Source organism: Benincasa hispida, chromosome 3, assembly GCF_027475165.1.
Source record: "Benincasa hispida cultivar pf3 chromosome 3, pf3_genome.v1.1, whole genome shotgun sequence".
Lineage (NCBI taxonomy): Eukaryota > Viridiplantae > Streptophyta > Magnoliopsida > Cucurbitales > Cucurbitaceae > Benincasa > Benincasa hispida.
The window spans coordinates 26191581-26198052 of record NC_143480.1 but is presented as its reverse complement, the minus strand read 5'-3'; the positions used below and the strand labels follow the sequence as shown (position 1 = coordinate 26198052).

Sequence of the window (6472 nt, the reverse complement as noted above, 5' to 3'; positions counted from 1 at the left end):
ACTCTCACCCATACAAATCAAAGGACCACCTTCATAGGTTGTTCACAACTCACTCAAAATTCAGGTCATGTGACCTATGGTCATCCTAGTGAAATACAAGTCTATTATCAACAGTGTCATATAATGAGACTAGTCATTTCGTGGTCCGGTCTTATACAAATTCCTTTGTATAGAATACCCCCGCTCATATGTCTCCACATGAATGATAAGGAACAAATCATTTGTGGCACTTTACAACAATTGTAACATCTACAAAGCGGGTTGTATTCGTAGTGTCACAAGGATAAGATACCCAACCATATCTATCTACTACAGACCATTTAGGTTATCACTTAAACATGATTCATCAGTATGTCTCTACATACATGTTTAAGCTACAGATGATAACCTTGGATGTTAGTTTATTGGTTTGTAGGTTAATACTATTAAATATCGAATAAAACATCTCATATTTTATTAAATAAATAAATTATTTGTACATTACAATTACAAACTATAGAACCCATGAGATTTAGGGTATCAACCCCAACAAGAAGACTGTTTTTCCAAATTTTCCTACACCGAAGAGAAATGTGAGTGCTTGTTGAGGCTCTGAAAGTGTTAAAAGGATTTATGAGCAAGTTTGAGGAGATCTAAGAAGTTTTCCAGCTGAATAAAAAAGGATTTGATGCTCAAATTCTAAGGAAAGTGAGCTATGAAGTTTTGAGCAAGTTTATCAAAGGAAATTTAGTTAATTCATAGCTGGAAATAGAATTATGAGGTTTAAAAGACTAAATCTGAATTACTGTTAGGGATGAATAAGCAGGCAACTACATACAAAGATTATGCAAGCAACTGGTTTGTTAAGGAGTGTGACAACACACAAAGGCATGAAGTAAGGCACGCGAGGGTTGGTTGTCGCATAGGCACAAAAGGGTGTCCTTGCGACCATAGAGCACCTAATAGAGAGGGAAGCCCGTCTCTGGATAGGAAAAAGGTAAAGTGGCTAAGTATAAAGGATGCGATGAACTCAATTATGATGCGATGATGATATGCAATAATGTTAAATTAAGTATTATGTTAGGCTCAAAAGGGAGCTAATGATACTAACCAAGTAACATCTTCTTATTATAGGGCAAATGCAAGTAGGAGAAGTTTATAGATGATAGAGTAAAGATGCATAAAACGAAAGCTAATAGAATCATTAAGCACTCTAATTACACTTAATTTGAAAACAAAACATCCTGAAAAACAAATTTTAACAAGAAGAAGGTTTCATTGTGTATATCTTTGTAGATTTGCACTTACTCATTGCTTAATCCAAGAAATTGACCTTCAATTTCTTCAGTAGACTACCAAGAGAATCTTCTCTACTATTCTCAGCCTTGGATTGAGTGGTGGAAACTTAGAAATGAGAGAGAACAAGATGGGTTTGAGAGTAAAAAAGAGTTTTGCATAAATTTTTACAAATTTCAGATTTCATAAACTAAATTATGAAAAAATGAAGTATTTATTCAATTAATCTATGCAAGCACTTAGTCTTTTAGCATTTTGACACTTCAAAATGCATTAATTAAGTGGCTTAGGTGTTGAATTGTGGAGAAATCAACTAAGAAATTGAAATGGGGTAAACCCACTTTCAAATATTAAAACTATTTTTAATTTCCATATTCTTATTAAATTTAGTTTTGTAATAAAATCAAATTTAAATAGAATTAAATTTCAATTCTGAAATTGAAATTTATAAATTAAAAAATGATTTGTTCAAATAATTTAATTAACTAAACATATTTAATTAATTAAATAATAATTTAATATCAAATATTAAATTAATAAAACACCTAATTTAAACATGAATCCTATTCATGTAAGTAATATTTAAATATTTTAAACTCTCTAATTACATTTAATTCTGATGAATTTAAATGTTAATTATGTCGAATATAATTATCCAAACCCTAAATTGAAATTGAACATTTCAAATTCAAACCCAAAATTGAAATTTAAACACTTTAATTTCACTCAATTTTCTAATCCAAAGTTTAATCTTTTACGAGTTAGTAAAGGGACCTTATAGACCTACAGATCATGAGCTCCAACCATCTGAGATTAATCCGTTAAACTCTTTAATCCGAATTAATCAATATTCATTAGCCACCAAGACATACCACTATGGTTCAATGGTTGCACTCTCCTCACTGTAGATATATTTCTATCCACTTGATTTAACCATAATCAGTAAATCGATCCTTCACAGGTCATTTGTATTTACAACTAGGTCAAAATTATCATTTTAGCCTTGTAAATAGTTCTTGCTTCTTAAGCTCCCACTGATCCTCTATTGAACAATTGGTTTATAGTCCAACTAATAAACCATGTTCCTCTCGACCATGAGAGGGTGTAGTTCCTTTGTTCAAGACTAGAAATCAGTACTTAAGAGAACAACTATCTGGTAACCCTAAATGAGTAGGAGTGAATTCCATCTTGCAGGACTATGTCCCCAACTATCTATCTGGTCTTATCCTAAAATGGGAGGCTTTTTTAGTAGTGCTGTTGAACTACTCTCACCTATGCAGATCAAAGAATTATCTTGAATAAACAGGAGTTCATAGTTAACTAAAGATTAATATAGAGTTACCCTAGGTCATCAAATTGAAATAGTTAGTTTTAACAGTAAACGGTCGTTATAAAGAAGAATGACTATTTTGTGGTCCGGTAAGCAAACATCTTTTCCATAGGATGTCCCCACTTGCATGTCTCCATATGAATGATTTCAGGATCACATCATTTGTATCAGTATACAAAGTAGGCGGCATCCATAGTGTCCCCAGAACGAGATACTCAATTCCATCCATATACTTATAAACCTTTTTGGCTATATACTATAACTTGATCCTCTTTTATGTCTCTACAAAAGATTAAAGTATTTATGTTATAGTCATGGATTCGTTTATTAGATTTTATAACATAATGCAATTTTAGTAACACTTTTATTGAATAAATTCTTCAACAATACTTTTATTGATAAATAGAATATGTTTCCAAAATTACGAACGGCGAGTTTTAGGACATTCCCAACAACAGACCCCTTGGATAAGTAGCTTAAGATAATGAGTGACAAGTTTTAATAAATGTTTTTCCAAAGATAGTTTTTATGAATGTTTTTATCGCATAGACAGTTTACATGAAGTTTTCATATCATGTTTTAATAGAAGCATACTTTTAATGAATGTTGATCGCATGATCCATGTTTTAAATGATGAAGTTATTTATGAATTGAGCATGCATTTTTCAGTAAGTCTATGTCATGTTTTATAGCATGATAAAGTTTTATCAAGAAATTTTATAAACATGCTTATTATTTTACAAGGCACCATGCGATGATAATGAAGTTCCTCCCTACTTTTTATTGTACTGTTCCAACGTGTTTGGGAGTTGCATGAAAAAAACACTACCAACGTGTAAACGTATATGGTGTATGGGATATACAATGAAATACGAGTTGGCAAAGTTGGGTAGATCGAGATCAAGCGCTTTGTGGCTTGTATTTATATATTTACCGTAGTGCTGTGTAATTTTTGTGTTTGTTTTATCTTGAGAGAGAGAGATGAAATGAGAATTTTTTTAAAAAAAAATAATAAAATTGATTTTTGAATAAACACAGTTGAAAAAATTAGACTCGTCTGGTAACTATTTCATTTTTTATTTTTTTTGTTTTTGAAAGTTAAATATATTTCCTCTTATTTTCTTACATTGGTTTGCATTTTTCTTAAATACAAAAGTTCAATTCTTATCTAAATTCTAAAAACAAAAACAAGTTTTTAAAAACTACACCCCCGTTTAGTAATCATTTGATTTTTGGTTTTTTGTTTTTGAAAATTAAGTCTATAGACACTATTTCACCTCTAAGTTTCTTTCTTTGTTATATACTTTTTACCAATGGTTTAAAAAAGTCAAACCAAAATTTGAAAACTAATAAAAGTAGTTTTTAAGAACTTATTTTTGTTTTTAGAATTTGATTAAAAATTCACCATTGTACTTAAGAAAGATGCAAGTCATCGTAAGAAATTGAAAGGAAATAGGTTTAATTTTCAAAAATAAAAAACAAAAAATGGAATGGTTACGAAACAGGACCTTCATTTTTGTTTTTGATTTTAGAAAATTAAACCTATTTCCTTTCAATTTCTTACGATGATTTGCATCTTTTGAATTATTAGCCAAATTCCAAAAACAAAAACAAGTTTTTAAAAGTTGTTTTTTTTATAATTTTAAAAATTTGCTTAGTTTTTTAACCATTGATAAAAAGTAGAGGTGAAAGCAGTATTTATAGGCTTAATTTCTAAAAAATCAAAAACTAAAAACGAGATGGTTACCGAATGGGGCCTACTTTTTTAAATTTTCAAAATTTGGCTTGGTTTTTGAAAAATATGGGTAAAAAATTAATAACATAACAAGAAATTTAGAGGGTAAAGAGATATTTTTAGGCTTAATTTTCAACAACCAGAAATGAACAATCAAATGATTATCAAACTGGTCTTAAGAATTTAAAGTGTGTTTGTTATATAGTTTAGATAATTTTAGATGATAAAAAATAGACACAAAGTATTAACAGAAAAGATTATATCAACAATATATTCTATCCTCGATTGCCACTAAGATAGTCTCGGATAGATTTGACTATATTTATAATATTTTAAAAAATTTTGTTACACACTATAATCATTAGCTCCATTACCCTAAAAGAATCTTAAACTTTGGAAGAAAGGACAATTAGAAAAAAAATTAAAAAAAAAAAAAAAGAAAAAAAAACGACTTTGCTATACTCGATTAAGAAAAATAAAATAGAAGAGGGGGAAATGATAATCTCTCAAAACTCACTCATTCAAACCTGGAACAAAATTACATAAAATTAACTATATTGAAGATAACACCAAAATTACAAACTTGAACAAATGGTTGGAAACGACAAGACCCTCAGACGACGAACAGGACAGTAGCAAACAGTTAGATCAATGGCGGTCGAGCAAAAGAACAAAACCCGTACAGGAGAGCTTTCGATTGGAGAATGGAAGGAAGTGAAAAAATGAATGTCCACCAAACTCACATTTGTTAATCTCCTCATTCCCTCCAAAATATGGGCACCGTTGGGGTCCAAACCTCAAGCTCAAGGTTGGAGTACAAAAGGAGGCTTCCAAATCAAAATTTTTCAATATGGGATTCTCCAACCAAATGTTGGTTCCCTCTTATTTTTGAAAATTAAATTTTCACCCACCATAAATTTAACCATATAGTAAATTTTGTAACACTTATCTAAATTTAAGATAAATTAAATATTGTAACGTGTAGTTCAAATTGAAAGTTGGGTAAATTTTGATACGCATTGCGAAGATTATGGATACAAATGGATTTGTTTTTGAAATATAATACAAACCAACCAATAAAAGTAGACACAGCTACGAAACTAAAGCGATTGGCTCTTCAAATTTCGAGGAGCCAAGTTTCTCATTTCACTTGTTATGAATGATTGATGATTGGCTTTAATTGTCTTTAGGATTAAAATTTGAGTATTTGATTGAATATGACGTTAAACTCAGATTGCAGAATGGTTGTTTGTATTTGTATAATTCGTTTGTCCCACATCGGTGGAATTGTAAAGAAGAGAAGAGCACAGCAATTATAAAAGGAAATCAATGGGCTTCGTTGCAGCATACTTACCTGGGCGGGGCTTATGGGTGATCATAAAGGCCCATAGCCTAGGTTGGTGACCTTCATTGCACTTTGGAGGGGTGCCCGCCTAAGGTCTGCCCAAAGTGGCAGAGCCTACGTCATAATTTGTGGCAGTGGGGGCCTGCGTTCGCGCGGCCTCTTCCATCACTACTTTAATTTTTAAACAATTTTTGTACTTCCAATTAACGTGGCCCTTTCCATCACAGTTTAGTCTTTAAACTAATTATATGCTTTTTATTATAATGTTGTAGTTGTAGAGTTAATTGGTAGTTAATCCTAGTTAATTTTATCTTCGTTTCTTGTCATGAATTTTTTGGGAGAATAAATCTCTATTGTTCTTGTTCTAAGATTTTTTTTTTCGTTTTATGGTTTTTTTTTATAGGTTATATATATATATATATTTGGTGTATTGGAGTTTATTATCAGAGGTAGTTTTCGAATCCTCGAATTGGTCGAGCGAATGTGGTCGTCGAAGTTATCATCAAAGATGATTTTCACTAGAGATTATAGTCGAAGGTGACTGTCGAAACCCGAAGTTAGTCGCATGAAAGGTGGTATGAGAGTTGGTTGTCGGAGTTTTTTGTCGAAAGTGGTTCTTGAAGTTGGTCGTTGGAGTTGTTCACTCAAAAGGTGATCATCGAAGGTGATTTTCATTGAAATTTGTAGTCGAAGGTGATCGTCAGAGCCTAAGAAGGTGGTTGTCGGAGTTTGTTGTCAGAGCCAATTAGTCGTTGGAGTTGTTAGCGTGAAGGTGGTCATCAAAGTT

The 6472-nt window shown here is 31.3% G+C and overlaps 1 non-coding gene across 1 annotated transcript; it reads left to right on the top strand.

Moving 5' to 3' along the window:
• Nucleotides 1-5686: 5686 nt before the first annotated feature.
• On the top strand, nt 5687-5848 carry LOC120074796 (U1 spliceosomal RNA). Its single transcript, XR_005481078.1, has one exon. It is a non-coding gene; the product is annotated as a U1 spliceosomal RNA (small nuclear RNA).
• Nucleotides 5849-6472: the final 624 nt, after the last annotated feature.